This window comes from Ischnura elegans, chromosome 10, assembly GCF_921293095.1.
Source record: "Ischnura elegans chromosome 10, ioIscEleg1.1, whole genome shotgun sequence".
Taxonomy (NCBI): Eukaryota; Metazoa; Arthropoda; class Insecta; order Odonata; family Coenagrionidae; genus Ischnura; species Ischnura elegans.
The window spans coordinates 34,742,785-34,761,687 of NC_060255.1; positions in this window are offsets into that span (position 1 = coordinate 34,742,785).

The following is an 18,903-nucleotide window of genomic DNA, read 5'->3' on the forward strand; positions in this document are numbered from 1 at the left end:
AATTTCCCTGAGAATTTGGGGGGAGGGGAATCTATGTCCTCATCTCCCCCCATAGTTACGCCAATGGCTTTAAACCTTGTTTATATGACTACAACGTTAAACCATTAACCTTTCGTCAGGCGCAATATTGGGATTGCTGAGTTCAGGCGCAATGTGCGACAGGCACAGATGTGAAAAAAATTATTTACTCTTAGCATGGTTCAGTGGTGCACCTTTAAAATTTAAAGCACCATTATTAGTGTAAACTAACACTTAAATGATTTCTTATTTACAATTTATATACCCATTTACACACTGTCATACAGCCCCGGACCTTTCCAGCAATGTGCGATTTAACGTGCTCTTTAGAATTTTAAGTATTATTATATGTAATGTATTTTAGCATCTGAACTTTATAAGATCAGTGTTTTTTTATTTGGCTATCTTATTTATCTAATAATACTTTTATTTTGCTCTATTAAGCCATTATTTTTCTTAATTATACTGAATTATCCGCCACTGATCTGTCTGCAAAAATGCGAAAAATGAAGGGCTGCACAGAGTGTGTCAAAACAAAAAAGCTACTATAAGCGCCAAGGGTCTATGCCATAGAGTTATTAAAGGACTATTACTATTATTGAACTATATACTCTAAGGTCTATGCTGCCTGATTTCGCAGACAAATGAAAAGAAGCTCGCGCTGTGCCTGTCAGATCCATTGCGCCCGACGGAAGGTTAAATAGTCGTTAAATGCAAAAGTTTAGCTTCTACGGTCGAAAGAGTGAAAATCAACCCGCGAAAAATTAGGATAACGGCTGAACGATCGTCTTCTTCATCTCATAACGGGCAAAATACTTGATTGGTGCATTTCATTGTTTTTTTAGTAGAGAGAAACTTTGTAAAAAATTGGAAGATACAATTGGTTTCATCTCTATCCAATCTGCTATATGTTTCGACGATAATTGTAATTTTCAAGTAGTAGAATACCTGATTTTTCAAACCTTTCATCATCACTGGTCAACAATCCTAGGATTGGTTTGACGCAGTTCTCCACTCAGTTCTCCTATCAGCTAATCTTTTCACTCCTACGTATTTCTTCTCTTTCACATCTCTCTTTACTTGTTCCATATATTTTGTTCGAGGTCTTCCTTTTCCATTCTTGCCTTCCACCTGTCCTTCGACGATTGTCTTCATCAGGCCATCATGTCTCAAGATGTGGCCTATAAGGTTGTTCCGTCTTTCCGTTCCGTCAAACCTTTATGCGATTTAATTTGTTTTTGCTCTAAAGATTTGGACTTTGTTATTCTCAAGCTTAAAAATAGCATTTTTTCTAAGCGATGGTCATCAAGAAAAAAGAAATGTGGAATGTCTTAATAGAAGAGTTTTCTCCTAATTTGTGATTACATACATTTAAAATTTTGGCTATGGCAGTGAGGGCGGTTTGGAAATGTATCCCGAAAGTGTGGAAAAACCGAGTAAATCAGTTTGATAATTGAATGGCTACACTATGCTAGTTGTGCTATCGATAAGTTCGAAGTATCCGTTTGAATCTCTTGGTATTTAAGGAATATCTTTGAGGAGTTGCTGGTGCCCGTTCCTACCCGTCACTGCCCTGAGAACCGGTGCAGAACAAAATTAATCCGTGACCAGAATGAAATGCTTAGGAAAGCTGCGTGACTCGTCAAAAATTACTGCTGGCGTGCTGACAGCGTTACTCAGATGTTAAGCAAATTAGAGTGGGAGCCGCTAGAGACTCGGAGGCGGTGCGCTAGGCTTAGATTTTTTGAACATTTTAGAATTGATATCTTTAAGAACGACACAGAGAATATCATCTTAGAGCCCCACTATACTACCAGGTCGGACAGAATTAAATATAAGCGATAAATTAAGAGAGTAATTTTGCCGAACGGATAGATATGGGAATTCGTTTTTCCCCCGAACCATAAACGACTTTAATAAATGCTAGTCGTAATTTTGTTTGAGCGTTTGGTTTTTATATGAAATCGGCTGGTGTCCTAACACCCCATGCCACTCGCCTTTTTAGGCGGCTTGCGGGGTAGTATGTAGATGCCCTTCGTGACCTTCTCATTTTCCCACCCACCTCACATCTTCGGCCGGACGAGAGGACCGGACAAACAGATTCTTTTGTAACCTCATCTTATCACCATTATCATATTATTCTCCTTGCCTACCGCGGGCGCTCCACATCTTCGGCTGGGCGAGAGCGCAATGGAAACGGGTTCCCAGGGCAGGCCCGCGAGGTTACGCTCCTGAGGGCCGGGAACCAAGTCGGTGACTTTTACACCCGTGCGTCTCAGGAGGGGAAGGACTGAGGAAGGTAAAAAGGCTAGTAGACGCCGCGGCGATGAGAGCGCGACGACGCCTCCAGGGAAAGGATATGAATGGAAGGTAGGAGATAGGGAAAAACCCGCGCCGCCCTAGGGAAGACGGGGTCCACTGCTAGCGAAACTAGGACTTAATTTTATTGATGGGTCGATTACATTCCTCGATTATTTGTCAAGAATCTGAATCGAAAATGAGTATTTACCAAGGTGAACAATCGATTCCGATTCCAGAAGTACTTCAAACCACAAATTTATATACGACCGTGCTTCTAAAGGCCGTTTTATACGGGACACGGAATTGCGCAGATTAGAGCTGCATTAATTTCTAAAATGGCGTGGAATTGCGCGAATGCATGAACGAAATTAGAACAGGGGATATTTTGTCATCTCGCGTCCACGCATTCTCGCATGTGTTCTAGCAATTCACCGCTTTACACGAAGCAATTTAGACTGCGCCTTCGTACACGCGTCAGATTGTGCAAGTACGTGCTCCGTGTAAAACGGCCTTAGCAGTCATTTGAATTCTCGCGCCACCTAATCGTAAAAACAAAACACATTCGAATCAGCGTAATGAGCGTTTCTTCCATGCAGTAGTCCGGTAGTCACGTTAAAGACATAAGTTCGGCTCTGAAATTTGGCAATTATGTTTCAATTATGTGGTGATGAGTGGGTAGATCCCCCTCCCCCAAAGCCTCAGGGAAATAAAAAAATCATTAAAAGCTATTGCCTAGTTTTGAAATTTAATATTTGCATCAGCTTAAAGCTAAAATGCCGGTCAAGGCGAATGATTTTTTCTCTGTGGATTTTTCGCACATAAAATTTTAGTGACCAAATGATGCGAACTATATTTCTAGGCATGTCATTTTTCAAATATTTTCCTGGACCCCCTCTTGCCTGGAGGAGGGGTCGCCACCCTAGGCCATCCTATCCCCACAAAGCATATTCCTAGCTACGCCACTAGAATCGGAGTCGAAATGTCAGAACTGGAATCGCTATAAGTTTGGAATCAACCCATCTCCGCTTACTTTCCAAACGAAATTAGAAGATTATTCTATAATAAGAATAATCCATCGATCATTTCGTTGAATGTGAGAGAGGGCAGGACAAACACTTTCTTTTGTATCCTCGTCTTAATATTATCATCATTTTATTCTCGTTGCCTTCCGCGGGCGCCCTACATCTTCGGCTGGATGAGAGGCCAGGACAAACACTTTCTTTTGTAACCTCGTCTTATTATTATCATCATCATTTTATTCTTCTTGCCTTCCGCGGGTGCTTCCTCCACCCACGCCACACAGAGGTCTTCACAACTACAGGACAACCTCTTTATCTCCCACTCCATCTGTCCGGCTGACATTCGAATCCAAGGCAAATCCAATTATTCTGCTCCTAGTTTCCGATCCTCTCAGTTCTGCACAGCTGGATTCGAATGACCCTCCCGTCCGGCTTTGCCATGATATCGTCTTCCCACGCGAATCAGCGCAAGGCCCTCAGTCCGGACATAACCTCCCCCCCCTTCCTCTCCTGTTCCAGCTCCGACTATGTAGAGAGAGAGCCGTCTCGCAAGCCATTCTTCCGTTCAGTCCACCCGAAACATACACCCCACTTGAAGCTACTCCCTCTCCCCTCTCCTACGACGGTTATTTCTCTCTATAAAATCCGTGGAAAGCTTCTCATATGGTTGAATTATTATCCGAATGGATCTCCAAAACGCTCGCCAGCATTTATATATATATATATTTCGACCATGTCCGACCACCTAGTAAGTTTGTGGATGACCGCTCCAGTTGGTCCTTGTGGTGTGTACGTTCGCGCTAGTTTAGGAAAAAAAGGTTCCTGCTTATTCGCGAATGGAAAATACGATTAAAAAATGTGCTCCCTTATTTTTCTACATTAGTTTTTTTATATGCTGGGATGGAAGTTACCCATTTATCTCCTGTCATGTTGGCTTTAATTATTCACGTTTATATTAAATCTTACGAAATGAGCATAATGGTCTCGATTCTACCCTTTTATCATTTTGTATTATGTCGCTGAATGTACTTAAAATAAGTCAATATTCTCCTCATATTGCTCAGCGAGTAAGTCACTTTTAAAGGACGACTTTTCAAGTTAATCATGGATAATTTTTACTGATAAATTTCTTTCTGATTTACGCTTCGGAGTATGGGTATAAGAATGAATTGATGATGCGTTGCATTGATATGCAAAATTGTTTGCCAACGTTTATATATATTTAATTTTTATCTTCTTCATAGCTTATTTACAAAGATTTCTTTTTACTGTTTTTTTGTTTTATTAAATATATAGACTTATAAGGCTTGGAGAAAGTGTAGAAGAGAGCAACACATCGAGGAAAGTGATTTCAACTCCTTCATAATCTAAATATTTACGCTCCGGATCTATGTTCTAAATAAATTTAAATTAATACTGGTACAATGTTTCAGCCCAGTAAAGCATTAAAAATGGCCATAGTTTTTTCCTGTTTATCGCTAAGTAGGTACCTTTTAATGCCCTACTTATCTTATTACGTAATCGCCTTTGGATCATCATCAGTGTTGGAATTATATCGCTGGTTATATCACGGGCTGCGCCGCGCCGGAAGGGAACGTTGTCCTTGAGTATATCCTGAGTTGGGAGTGGGAGCATCATTAACTCCTTCGGAAGGCTTCGTCACGTGGTGCGTGCGGGTAACGAGGTTTGTGTAGTACCCCTTGCTTCGGTCCATATTGTGGAACCCCAACATAGATGTTGCTGCCGTCAGTTCCGTAACAGACAAACATGTTTTTGATGAGTTTTAGCTGAATTTTAAATTTATAAAAATCACCCTAAATCAGGTTTTGTGAAATATTTCACTGAAAGCGAATTTTTGTTGATTTTTCGCCTGAGATTTTTCTCATAATTGATGGGGATTGTAACCTCGATTTAACAGAGAATTTTGAAATTTCAATGAGACAAAGTATACCTGATGAAGTAATTTTAAATGATTCATCCTATTTTATATGTTCTCCATTGATATCTATATTACAAATGGAAAATTTGGTTTTAAAAATAATTTTAGATTTCGGAGAGACTAGGTATTGAGAAAAATTATATTTGAAAAAGTTACATTGGTTTTGACGAGGTCCCTTTACCTCTATTTTACAAGAAATTTTAAAAATGTTTTCATTTAATAAGATGCATAATGTTCCTATTGCTTCGGTTTTATACCCTTCACTTGGCTTTACTCCTTTCATGCGCCTATGGCCTAATAGAGCTTTAAATCTCTAGTTCCGGGAAATAATTCCAGTCATGACCGACATAACCCCAAAAATTGACCTGTTTTAGCGCCAGTACTAGACTAAATTAGCTCCATTGCAGTTTTTTTCTTTCCAAGTCCATTGCTAGTCTCGTGCGGAAAAGAAATCCCTACGGTTTTTTTTAAGTCAATCAGCAAGTTAGCCAAAAAAATTGGATACTCGATAGATAGAGTATTTGCGAAATCCTTTAGTATAATGTGAGTAGTTTGTAAATGTAATAATAATACCCTCTGCCATCATAGATTAACGAACATTTTGCGTTGTACCATCTCGGGTAGCGTTGTACCACCTCAGCATTAAAATTTTCAAACATACTTGGTATCGTATTATCAACGGCCTCCTGCATTGCTAACAAACTTTTTCCATGCATCGTTAGACCCAAGGAAGAGAGTGGCGTCTTGAAATCAGAGAATGAGGCCGACAAGTGCTGCTTTAACCCTTCGAAATACGTCTTATGGAATAAATATACCTTTCTTCTCTACGCAGGCTTTCTATCGGAGACGATATGGAGTTATCCGTGCACTGCCTTGTCACTATGTAATACCAGCTACCGCCTCAGTTCTAATGACGAACTTGGGAAAATACTTTTTTTTTTTTTTTTTTTTTTATAATATTTATTGCAGAGATTAGAAATTTTACAAAAATTGATAACATTAATCAAAGATGAAATGTCATTTACAAGAAATACAATGTGAAAAAAAAGTCTAGGTCCCGCTAAGCCTTTCAAGGCTTGTCAGCAGGTGCCTATTAGTTTTTTTTTTTTATTCGTGGTCGTACATTGTCTTTTAAAATTGTGTATCTCATAATGTTTCCACTATTACCAAAAACATATTATAAAATTATTAGGAAGCAAGAGTACATACATAAATACACATTAACATTACAGGAATATATGTATTAAATTTTTTTTTTTTATATATAACGTGATTGCATTGGAGTTATTTCTTGTATTGGAAGAAAGAAAAAATATATATGACAAAATAAAGACAAAATATATGTATCTTTCTTTATACATGTATAAACCATAAATTTAGGTTAATTTTTAACAAAACAATGTTTAAAATTTTTAGCAATATAATGTAATAAAATTTTTTAACAATAGACTTTTTTATAATATAAGAAATTTAATGGCAGAGATTAGAAATGGTAGCAGAAAAGGTTATAATAAAACTTATATAACTGAGTAGTAACAGTAACTTATAACTTTAAGCAAAAAGAAAATAAATGTATTATCACATTAGCAAACATGAATTCTCACTAATAATGTTTCCACTATTGCCAAAAACATATTATAAAATTATTAGGGAGCAAGAGTACATACATAAATACACATTAACATTACAGGAATATATGTATTAAATTTTTTTAAAAATATATAACGTGTTTGCATTTGAGATATTTCTCGTATTGGAAGAAAGAAATTATATATGTGACAAAATAAAGACAAAATATATGTATCTTTCTTTATACATGTTTAAACCATAAATTTTGATTAGTTTTTAACAAAACAATGTTTAACATTTTTAGTAGTATAATGTCATTAAATTTTTAACATGTGTACATAACATAACAAATTTTTAACATACATACAAGACAAAGAAATAAATGTATTATCACATAAGCAAACATAATTCTCATATATCGGTATCATTATATTTCTCTAGTAACCAATGTCTCAGACGCGTTTTTAGTAGAGAAATATTTTCTATTGATTGCAAATTTTGTGGTAGCGTATTAAACAATTTAGGAACTACGTGTTCCAAGGTTCTTTTCCCGTGAGCGTTGATGAAACTAGGTACATTATATATTCTAGTACTTCGGAGTCCTATATCGTGTGTTACATTTCTTACAGTTTTGTAGCTATTGTTAAAATAGTTGTCTGTTATTAATATGTAGTGTAATAAATCGCGTATTGGAAGCATGTTTAGATTTTTGTAAATTTTAAAGACATTTCTTTCTCTTGGATCCAATTGTAATACCATATTGTTTTGGATTTTTTCCACCTTTCTCAACAGGGTTTTATTTGTGGAGCCCCAGATCGTTAAACCATATCTGAGTACTGCTTCACCGAGACTTAAGTACAACATTTTTTTAAATTGAATTGGTAAGGTATATTTCACACAATATAGTTGGTACAAAATACATCTAAGTCTATTACACAAGTGATTAATATGTTCACTGAAGTCAAAATTTTCGTCTACGGTCAATCCTAAATATCTAAAGGAGTTGACTTGGGAAATAAATGAACAGGAATATAAATGACAGTTACTCTTTTTATGGCCAGGGTTACCAGTATGAAGGCATAAATGCGTATGAAATCTTAATTTTATTAGTTTTCTCGTTGCCTTGGCATTTCGGAATTGCATGGTTACCGTTTTCTTATCATTTATTACTAATTTATTGTCATGGCACCAGCACTGTATCGCATAGAAATCCTGTTGCATTTTTTCCTTAGCCATTTCAAAAGATTTGCTGATTGAAACTAGCGCTATATCATCAGCATACATATATATTTTAGAATGATTAATATATTCTGGTATGTCGTTTACATATATACAGAAGAGTATTGGCCCTAATATAGAGCCTTGTGGCACACCAGAGGTGACAGATTTAATCGTGCTCTTATGTTCAAATAATTTTACAAGTAATTTCCTATTGGTGAGATAGCTTTCTAACCATGTAAGCGGTATTCCTCGTATTCCACATCGTTCCAGTTTTTTTAAAAGGATGTTGATATCGATAGTATCGAAAGCTTTAGTGAAGTCGATATATACAGCGAGAACGGACCAGTTCTTATTTAGGCTTTTCCGTACATCTTCACTGAAGTACTCCAGAAGCGATCGTGCACTTTTATTTCTTTGGTACCCATATTGATGTGTAGTGATAATGTTGAATTTTTCTATGAAGTTAATTAATTGTACCGCAAAATATCTTTCTATGACTTTATCCAAGGAGGGTAGAATAGAAATGGGACGATAATTGTTTGTGTCGTTTTTCTTTCCTTGTTTATATATCGGTCTGATTACCGCTAACTTTAAATCGTTATGTAATTTACCTTCAGTTATGCTTTTGTTTATCCAGTGGGTTGTTGCAGCAATGATGTCATGTTTACAACTGAGATCGATCATTCTTATATTATCGTGCCCTGGGCATTTATTTTTTGATTGCTGTAATATACTTTGGATATCAGCTGGAGTTGCTGGCAACAATAAAAAGGTAGATGGAATTATTTTTTTAGCACCAGGGTTGAGAATGTGTTGTGAGCATTGGGGCAGTATTTTTTGTATGTCATTAGTGAATTGAGATGCAAAGGATTCGCAGACATAGTTTAAATTAATATTCTTAAAATTTGATTTTATTTGCATATCAATGCTTTTCTTACTGGTGACACCCCTAAGGCTATTGATCAGTAGCCAAGTCTTCCTAATGTCGTCTTTGTTCCTTTCGAGATTAGAGCGAACATAAGAGATTTTAGATCGCCTTATCAAGGAAGTTACCTTATTTCTTTGGGTTCTGTAATTATTTCTGTGCACTTTGTTTGTTGTATTGGATTTGTATTTTTTGAATAGTGTGTCTCTTATCTGTATTTCTGAATAAATAGCATTATTCATCCACGGAAGTTTAAATGTATTATTACCGATATTTTCCCGTTGCCTGATTTTAGATAATGAATAAACATGATTTAACTTTTCGCACAGCTGCTGATAAATGCTGTCAGAATCATTGAGTGTAAGTAGTGTCGACCAGTTTATTCTGTTTATTAATTGTGTTACCCTCCGGTCGCAAAGATGAGTAGATTGTCCCATAACCTTATCTTCAGGTAAGCTCTTATCTGTGTGTATGAAAACACCAACAGGAAAGTGATCAGATATTTTTGTTTTGATAATGAAACCATCAAGTTTTGAGTGGAAACCTTTAACGTTAATGTGATCCAAGCATGAAGCTGTCACTTTACGTTTTTTTATTTCTATTCTAGTGCTTTTTGTGATACAAGCAGTGAGCCCATTGGATGCAAGTAAATTTTTGTATGCGTCCACATTAGTATCTTTTTTCGATTTTAGATTCAAATTAAAGTCACCAATCAATATAATCTGGTTTTCTGATCTACTTTCGAGGAAGGATTCCAGACTAATGAGGAAATCCTTCTTCTTACAATGTGGTGGTCTGTAAACACATACTAATAACACTGTGTTAGAATCATAAACCATTTTCAAGATCAATGACTCGCATTCGTCCAACTCGAAATCAACTACCGTTGCAGGCAAGACCTCCCTCAGAAAGACAATCATACCTCCACCCTTTCGTTCTTCCCTCAGTTTATGGAAAGAGTTGAAACCTAGTAGGTTGTAAGGACCCATTTCTGATGATTTTATATTGACCTCAGTCAACAAACATGCCAATACCTGACCCCTATTATTCAGCATATTGAGCAATACTTTTACTTCATCCCAACCTTTCTTCAATGACCTCACATTCAACGAACAAAAAATACAACCTTTAAACAAATTTACATTATTCAAGAAACCACCAGTGCTCTCATAGGATTTGCATTCAACATCACTAGCTATTGATGACAATGGATCCATGATGCCAAAAGATCTTTCAATTTCAACAGCAAACAGATAGAACACTTAATGTGTCTTATAGTGTTAAATACTTAATGACAATAACAAAATCAGTAATAAGAAACAGGAATATAATCAATTGAAATATATATTATATCAATTTACATAGGTCATTTTCATTTTCCACTTTAATTATTCGGCTGGTTTCGTTTTTTTTGACAAGTATTCCACCATTTCTATACCAGACAAATTTGAAATCAAGTTCTTTAGCCCTAGTCCTAACTTGCCACATCAAGTTTTTGAGATAAGGAGTTAGACTTTCATTGATGTATATTTTTGCATTAGGGTACTTTTTCCTGTTCTCAGGGCTGTTCAAGGAGGTTCTGTTGATTAAAAGAGATTTCCTCACAACTTTGCTGTTAAACTCAACAACGATTTTTTGTAGCTTTGTTTTAGCCTTAGGAAGGACGAAAACCTCAGATATAGTTCTGCTATCAATTACAACGCCAACATCCTTGGCAACATCGATAACTTTAGCAGTCAGGAGCTCACTGCTATCACTATCACCCAAGGGAATACCCACAATTTCTAAGCGGTTTTCTAGCTGTTTTTGCTCCAACCGGTTAACCTTCTTTTGGAGATCACAAATAAGAGTGTCTTTCTGTTTAAGTTGTTCTTTTAGGTCACTGATAGTGTTATTCAGCTCACCCACAGTGTTCTTAAAAGCATTTATGGTACTCACAAACTCATCATAGCCGTGGCTGAGGAAGGTAAGACTCTTCTTAATTTGTAGTACATCCTCCCTCGTGAGAACAGCATCAGTGGAACAGCTCTCTCGTTGTTCCTCAGCTGGCTGAGCCTCTACGGATGCAGCTGGTGGATTTCTGCTTTGCTCATTTTGCTTTGAATTCTCAGCACAACGACAGGTAACACATCTCCAAGCCTCTTTTTTCTTCGAGGACATAGACCTATATGTCGACTCTCTGATGCCGGCACAGTTGAAGTGAATTCTTGACGAGCAGCCGTAACAATTGACGAACTCCTCGTCAACAATATCTTCTTCACACTTGTTGCACTTCATGAAGATTTCAAATTGCTTTGTGAGTTCGTAAATAGTTAGTGTTTGTTGATTAGTGCTACGTGATACGTATTAATCACAATATGCAGACAACTTAAGGCACATGTATAGACGCTTTAGGCTACAGAGCTACACACGTCCGACCACCATGAATGCCGGATGATGAATCTCCATGGATGATGAATGCCGCATGCCGGATGATGAATACGTTGCTAAGAGGTCTAGAATTTTCTTACCCCTAGTATGAGTATCTGCTCGCTTAGTCAAGAAATTTAAATAGAATGTCAAAATCAAATTTTCGCACAGCTACTTGTTTTACCTCCAATTCTAAAACTATATTTCTCCCAATCGATCGATGGAACACTGAAATCACTGCCAATTATGACGCTATTACGATTTTTTGAGAAGCACAACGCCTTATATGACATTGTAACTCAAGCACCGAATTTTGGCTTGAATATGGTAGTCTATAGTTCGCGTATATAAAGAATCTCTTTGATAACCTTTTGATTGAACACCAAATACTTTCCAAATCAATAACTGAAAAAAACTCTGCCCTGTTTGTGATGTCATCTATGATCGGAATGAAAATATTGCTCTCGTTTTTCGGTCTTTCCTGAAAAATTGTATAGGATGTAGGGAAGAAATACTATATAATTTGTCATGCATTTATTTCATGAACTTATTTCATTGAAATATTTTCCTTGCTATTACTTAGATAATTCTCTCAGCTTCCTGCATGTTTTCCCCAGTAGGATTACTTCCTTTTAACCCTTTATAATCCAATGTTGCTTCTAAGCAACATGAAAAATGTACATATACATTATATGCTCTGTTTAGGAAATATCTATACTACGCATTATTTTGTTGTGTTAATTGTAATGACGAAACATTCAGCTGCCACGATTATTATGATTGATTGCAGCATTTTCAAGTTTTCATAATAAAAAATATTGAAATTTGATTTCTCCCAAAAGTAGCTTTGGGTTGGAAAGGGTTAAAGGATTTTGAATGACTGGTGCAGCGTTTGTTAATCCACGATAACATGAGGTCAAACCTCGCTTGGGCAATTAAGAACCTGAAAGTTAATCTGAAGCTGAACCGGAAAACATAGTGTCCGTTGTAAAACCCTTAAAAAAAAGAAAAAAGATTTTATTTCGAGGTCTGGTTTAGAACTCTGATGTAGCTCAACTGCGAAAAGTAGGGATTTTCCAGTTTTTTCTTCGATCCACTTCAGATAATTCCGAGGAAAAAATTCAATTTAGGAGGAATCAAGTACGTTGTTCAAAGCGCTTAAATATATCGATTGTTGTAATTAAGCCCCCTTAACCCCTTCTACTTATTTCCTGAATATCGTGATCCTATGCTCTATATATTTTTTCTGTGGTTCTTTTTAACCGGAATGGTAGGTAATGGAATGGTATTTTGTAGTTTGCATTCGACTTTGAACAGTGAAATCAAAGATCATTATTATTCAATATTGTTCATATTTTACACCCTCTTCCCGTAAGAGCATCGAGAACACAGCTATCGCTCCTCGGAGAAAATAATTGTATTCCTTCCAATGGATTAAATTCAATAAATATGAGTTCTTTACATACATTATGGATGTTTTAACGTCGTCATACTTTCAAAATATTTATGTGTTCCCCTAAATAGTGTTGAAATTATGAAAATCTGACCAAGAGCTATTCTCGTCTTTGCGCGATTTGGCATCTCCAGCGTAGGTCATCTCCACTGTAGGTCACCGCCTATGTATTACGGCAAATTCTCTTCTCTTCCGCTCGTATAGGAGTAAAATGCCCAAAAACATTTACGTTTACGTGACGGAGACGAGTGTGGAATAGGAAGGTTTGTTTGTGGTGCGATGACTTAGCATTCAAGGTCAGAGAGACATTTGACTGGACGGTGTTAATGAATATCTTCGCAGGAGGCAGTTCGCGGTGGCAAGGTGTTGTTGTGAGTGAAACCTTCAATTGGTTTGATGATTCATTCTACTTCTTCCCTCTTCCACTACGATGCGCCAGCCTGTCAGAAAGTCTAGTTGGTCTAGTGATTACGGCGTTTGGTTCAGTAGTCCAGGTTTGATGTCCGTGTTCACGCACCAATATACTTTTTTCCTCTGGCATGTTTTGAAATTTTTGGTGTATTTTAAAGACGAAATGTCTTTTGAAGAGAAGTGTTGACCTGTTTCAAGTCCGTGATGGAAGGTGATCGAGTATATGTATCTTCCGTTTAATAGTGAATTTTGTGCTTCATGTTACCAGTGGTTTGGACATTTTTCCTGTGTGCGAGTTCTGCTTAGCATATGGTTTTGTACGGACGTCTGCATCGGAGGTGTCTTATCCTTGGGATTGGCGTGTAAGTTGAATATATTGCATTGGTTTGTAAATGCTCAACTTGCACCAACTAGTCTAATTTTTTCAGGTCTTCAATTAGATGTGGGTAGTGCAGCAGTGCTCTGCATTTGACGTTATTAGCATTTTCGTGAGACTCGCTTAATTGTCAATCAGAAAGGTTTCAGTAATGTGGGATGGAGAAAATGTTATGCATGATAGTAGAGCTAGTTAAACATATTGATTGCTGCTTTGGTGTTTTGCATGATGATTTCTGTTTAAATTATTTGTTAGTATTTATTGTGATGACTTATTAATGCTGAGGAGTGCATGCTGAGAGCATAATCGCATGCTCATTATTTTGTCGCGACAGATTTGAAAATCAAAGTGAAGGCCCCATTCGATCTTTTTAGGGTAGGAATAACATGGCAGCCAGGTAGTTTCGAATTTGACGGTCTTGGAATCATTCTAGTAATATCCCGGTTACACCGCGCACATACCGACCTCGATCGGAACCACGGCGCGTTTACACGTCTAAAAGTCACCACCGTATCTCAGTGCTGCCCTCGTGGAATTGTGTCAGATAACAACTGACGACTTGACTGCGCGAGGAAATTGAAAGTCTGGATACTAGGAAGAAAAAGAATATTAGTTTTTTCATGTCCTAAAACTAAAGCTAGACCGAACTGTCGGTTAAAACTTAAAAAAATGTAGGATTCATTATGAGAATCAGTCCAAAATTTAACAATATTCATGCGATAATGACGGTTGATATATCGCTTTGCTACGTCCCAAATTAGGATATAATCAGTTGTTAACTGGTCACCTTATTATAATATCGACTCAATCCGGCTTGAACGCGTCCAAAATAAATTTCTCAAATTAAATAATTACGACTTAAGAATCTTACTGTCTGTTTAAAACACTTAATATTTTCAATCCCTTGTCAATTTGAAAACCCTTGCACGACAAACGATCCTCAAAAAATGCCCAATTCCTCTAAAAAATTATGAATTCCTATTTAGATTGTTCCTATTTCCTTTATTAGTAAATTTTAATGGATCCCGTCTTAACTATACAAATCATCACCTGCTTGTTTTTAATTAACACAGACCAAATTATGCCTATCCAGAATGATGAGGTAAAACTAAAACTAGTCATAACTGTCCGTGAAGCCTTTAAGAATCTAGGATTCATTGAGGGAATATGCCAAAAAATTTAAGAATATTCGCGCATTAAAGACAGCACATATTGCTCTTATTAATTATCTAGAAAAGACTTACATTTCCTTAAACCGGCTCAAGTATTGATTTCTCCATGTATTCATGTAAATCTTATCGTAGTGTAAACGGGGTATAGCAGATATCTGTCAAATGACTTAAATTTTCGCGGACTACATTCGTTCGTATACGTTTTGTTGGCCATTGAGATAATCCGCGTCTAGATTTTAAAATCTTAGAATGAGAAAACTCTTTCCAGCACCCACCACCCATAAATTGATGCTCTCTAAAGGCGACACGGCCATTAGCCCCGATGAGGTCTCCGGCATGGAATACGAAACGATGACCATTTTAAAGTCTTGATGCGAGTTACTCCAAAAGCCGTTAATATTAAAGAACTGATATCTTAACTATTAGATATCTAAACGTAAACTTAGCAATGTATGTTAATAAATTAATTAAGATTTTCCTAGTGGATACGGTGGATGGTTATACCCGGGCTTTTACTCCTTGAAGTACTCATTCCCTGAGAAAGGCAGCAGCTGAAGCTGTCGAAACGATGTATACGAAAGATATGCAGCCTACTCCAACCCGGTTGGAAGCCCGAAAGAATTTCATGATTGCTATGAAAATGTTTCTTGAAATTATCTTATAGGTTTAGTAAATTTTTCAGTCTACGTTCTGACAGAGGTTCCCATCCGAGTTCATCGAAGAGGTTAGTTACAGAAAGAAGACTATCGAAGTGTTGGCTTCCCACCCGGTGGGCTCGGGTTCAAATCCCGGCAGTGGCAGAGAATTTTCAGAGACTGCCCGATCCCTGCTTGAATGTTGTGTGGAGGACATTTCAAGCGCAACACTCCGTCCGTCGGATGGGACGTTAAGCCGTGGTCCACTTGGCGCCTTTCGTTAAGAGCAGGCTAATGCCGACGCCGGGTTTCTCTCCACCCTTCCATCCATACCCTTCCCTCATGGCGCAAATGACCTCAGCTGTCGGTCGCCTCCTCCAAATAACATACCATACCTAGACTATCGAAACGACTTCATGTATCTGGAAGTTCTTTGCACGCGTTCTAACCTAGTTTGTAAGCCTAATTCATAAGAATCCCAAAGACTGGCAGCGTATTCTAAATTGTGACTAACGAGGTAGAAGTAGCTAATTTCTCTCACTTTGTCGTGTACTTTCCAATATTCTTTTAACAAAATCCAATTTACGGTTAGCTCGACCTGTTACTTCCCAAATATGTTTATTCCTCAATCGGTCTAACTCCAAGATTTTTCACGGATTCTATAGTCTCTAATTGGGTACCCTGAATGATATAGCTATAATGTGGGGAGTTATTTTTTCCAGAAATTCATTACTACGCATTTAAAAAATTTAATTCTAACTGCCATGTATCGCACCACGCTTGGATAGCAGCAAGGTCATTCGTTAGTTCATCCCTTTCATTACTGGAACGGATTTCCCTGTAAATCACAGCGTCGTCTGCAAATAATCGTACCTTACTGTGCACTATTTCACCGTTTCGTTTTATGAAGAAGGAATAGGAGTAGGCATATAACATAACCCTGGGAGACGCCAGAAGTGACTCAAACCTCGTTGGAGACTGCTACGTCTAATACTACTCTTTGCACGCGGTCGCTCAAAAAGTTCTCTTATCCAGGTTATGACATTTTCATCTAGGCCGTAAGAGTTCAGTTATATTAATAACTTTTCATGGGGCACTTTATCAAATGCTTTTTTGAAATCAAGAAAAATCGCGTCTGCTGGAATGTTATCCTCTCCGGAGACTAAAATATCGAGGACGAAAAGCGCAAACTGGGTTTCGCATTATCTACTTTTCCTGAATCTACGTTGAGTTCTCATTAACAAGGTTTGCGCGTCAAGGTGTTTCATTACTGAGCTGACTACAATGTGTTCAAAGACTTCGCATGAGATGGATGTTAAAGATATTGGTCAGTAATTAGATGGCTTTACCTTGTCTCCTCTTTCCAATGTTAGCGTTAAATTAACAATTTTCCAGCCATGCTTCGTATTACTTGATGGATTCACTGAATATTAACTGCAAGAAGGCTATTTCTGAGGCTAGCTTTTTATATCAGCAAGAAGGGATGTCGTCTGGATCAGGTGATTTATTTGGACTGAGCTATTTCAATAAATTTTCCATTCCGTGGGTATTAAGTCAACATGCGGCATCTTTTATATGCAGAGATTATCTACTGACTCGGATGAGTTTTCAGAATGCTCAGTCAACACGCTCTTGTTATAGGAATTTAATAAATTGGTTTTATCGGAACTGTTAGTCAACACATCTCCATTATCGTTTCTCAGCGAACATACTATAGATATTTTACCTTGAAATTCCCTAGCATAAGACCAAAATGCTTTAGGGTTATCCCGTAACTGTCTTCAAGTGTGTTTATTTTAAACTTTGTGAATGCATTCCTGAACGCTTCCCTCGTGGCGGCTGTAGACAACTTATATTTTTTAATTATTAACTCGCGTTCATAATCGGATAAATCCGTGCTGACTTTTTCATTTTAGCATGGCACGGTCTCTGTTGCCTCAATGAATTTCTCACTTCTGCGTCATACCATCTCGGTTTACCACCTTGTTCTTTTAATTTACTAGCGATATAGCTTATCATTCCTGAAGTTACGAGGGAAAGAAAAGATTTCCTAAAGCCATATACATTTAACTTTGTTATTGATTATTGAAACGCAGAAAAACATTTTACAGATTACTCTTTAACCCATCAACAACAGCTTTTTTAAAATTGAAAACTTTTCGTTCTTTTTTAACAATAATTCAGCGGTATTTGAAGAAACTTAGCTGTTACTACTCTATGGTCACTCATTCCTTCGCCGATGCTCACCTTTTTTTATCTGATGAGGTATATTTGGCGATAATAAGTCAAGAATACATTCTCATCTGTTAGGTAGGAATGCTGTTTGAAACAATGTATTTGATGTAAAAGTGTGCAATAATGCCTCGTAAAAAGTAAGTCTTGCATTCGTCTCTAGATTCAATTTAAAATGATGGGAATATGGTAATTGCTAGTAAGAAGCTCTCGTGTCTTCTTTCTTACAAAATATTCAGTTAAAAATAATAAAAAAATATTCAATGTTCTTCTTCCTAATTGTCTCACATATTTCATGCAAAATACCTCATCATTGGCATAGTTGAAAAAGAATTTCACCGGTAGCCCATTTGGGTCAAACTTGATGCATAGTACTGTTATGTTGGCAGCCTGCGCGCTGTGAGTCATGTGGGCAGCCTGCGCGCTGCCGAGTGTTACGTCCGGGCAGAGTGCTGTTCGGGCGGTTGACGAGTTGAGAGAGGTCGCAGTCTTTCGTTACTCATGTCTGTGAGACCCAAAGTGAAATAAAGTCTAAAAGCCAAAGAGTAAGATTGTTCTTCTTGTAGACAGCTTCCTTCGACATAATATCTGGCGACGAGGAAAACTGGCGAACGTGTGCTATCTTTCAGCAGTAATATCCATGTTAAGAGAGCGTGATTGTAATTGAGGTTTTTTAGTCATGTCGAAACCTCCTATATTTGAACCCGGAATCGAGGACTTTGATTCCTTCGTGGAAAGACTTGAGTTATTCTTTCTCATAAATGGCACCGAAGACAGACTCAAGAAAGGTCATTTCTGTGTGAATCTGATTCCGGGCGTTTATGCGGAGTTAAAAATTTTATTAGCTCCAGTAGATTTCGCTAAGGCTACATATGATCAGTGTGTGCAGGCTTTGAGTACTAGGTATAAAAAGATAAGTAAGGTTATACCTGAGCGTTACAAGTTCAATTCTCGTAAGCAACAATCAGGGGAATCCTTACAAGACTACGTTTCTGAGATCAAGCGTTTATCAACGAAGTGCAACTATGGCTTGTTCCTGGATCAAGCATTGCGTGACAGGCTGGTGTCGGGTCTACGGAACACGTCTATGGTGAGTCGTCTATTATCAGAGAAGGACACAATGTCATTCGACGAGGCTTGCAGTATTATTTTCGAGATGGAAGCGGTAGAGCAGTCAACATTGGTGATGGCCGGTTCGAGTTCTGACTCTTTTATGGTTTCCT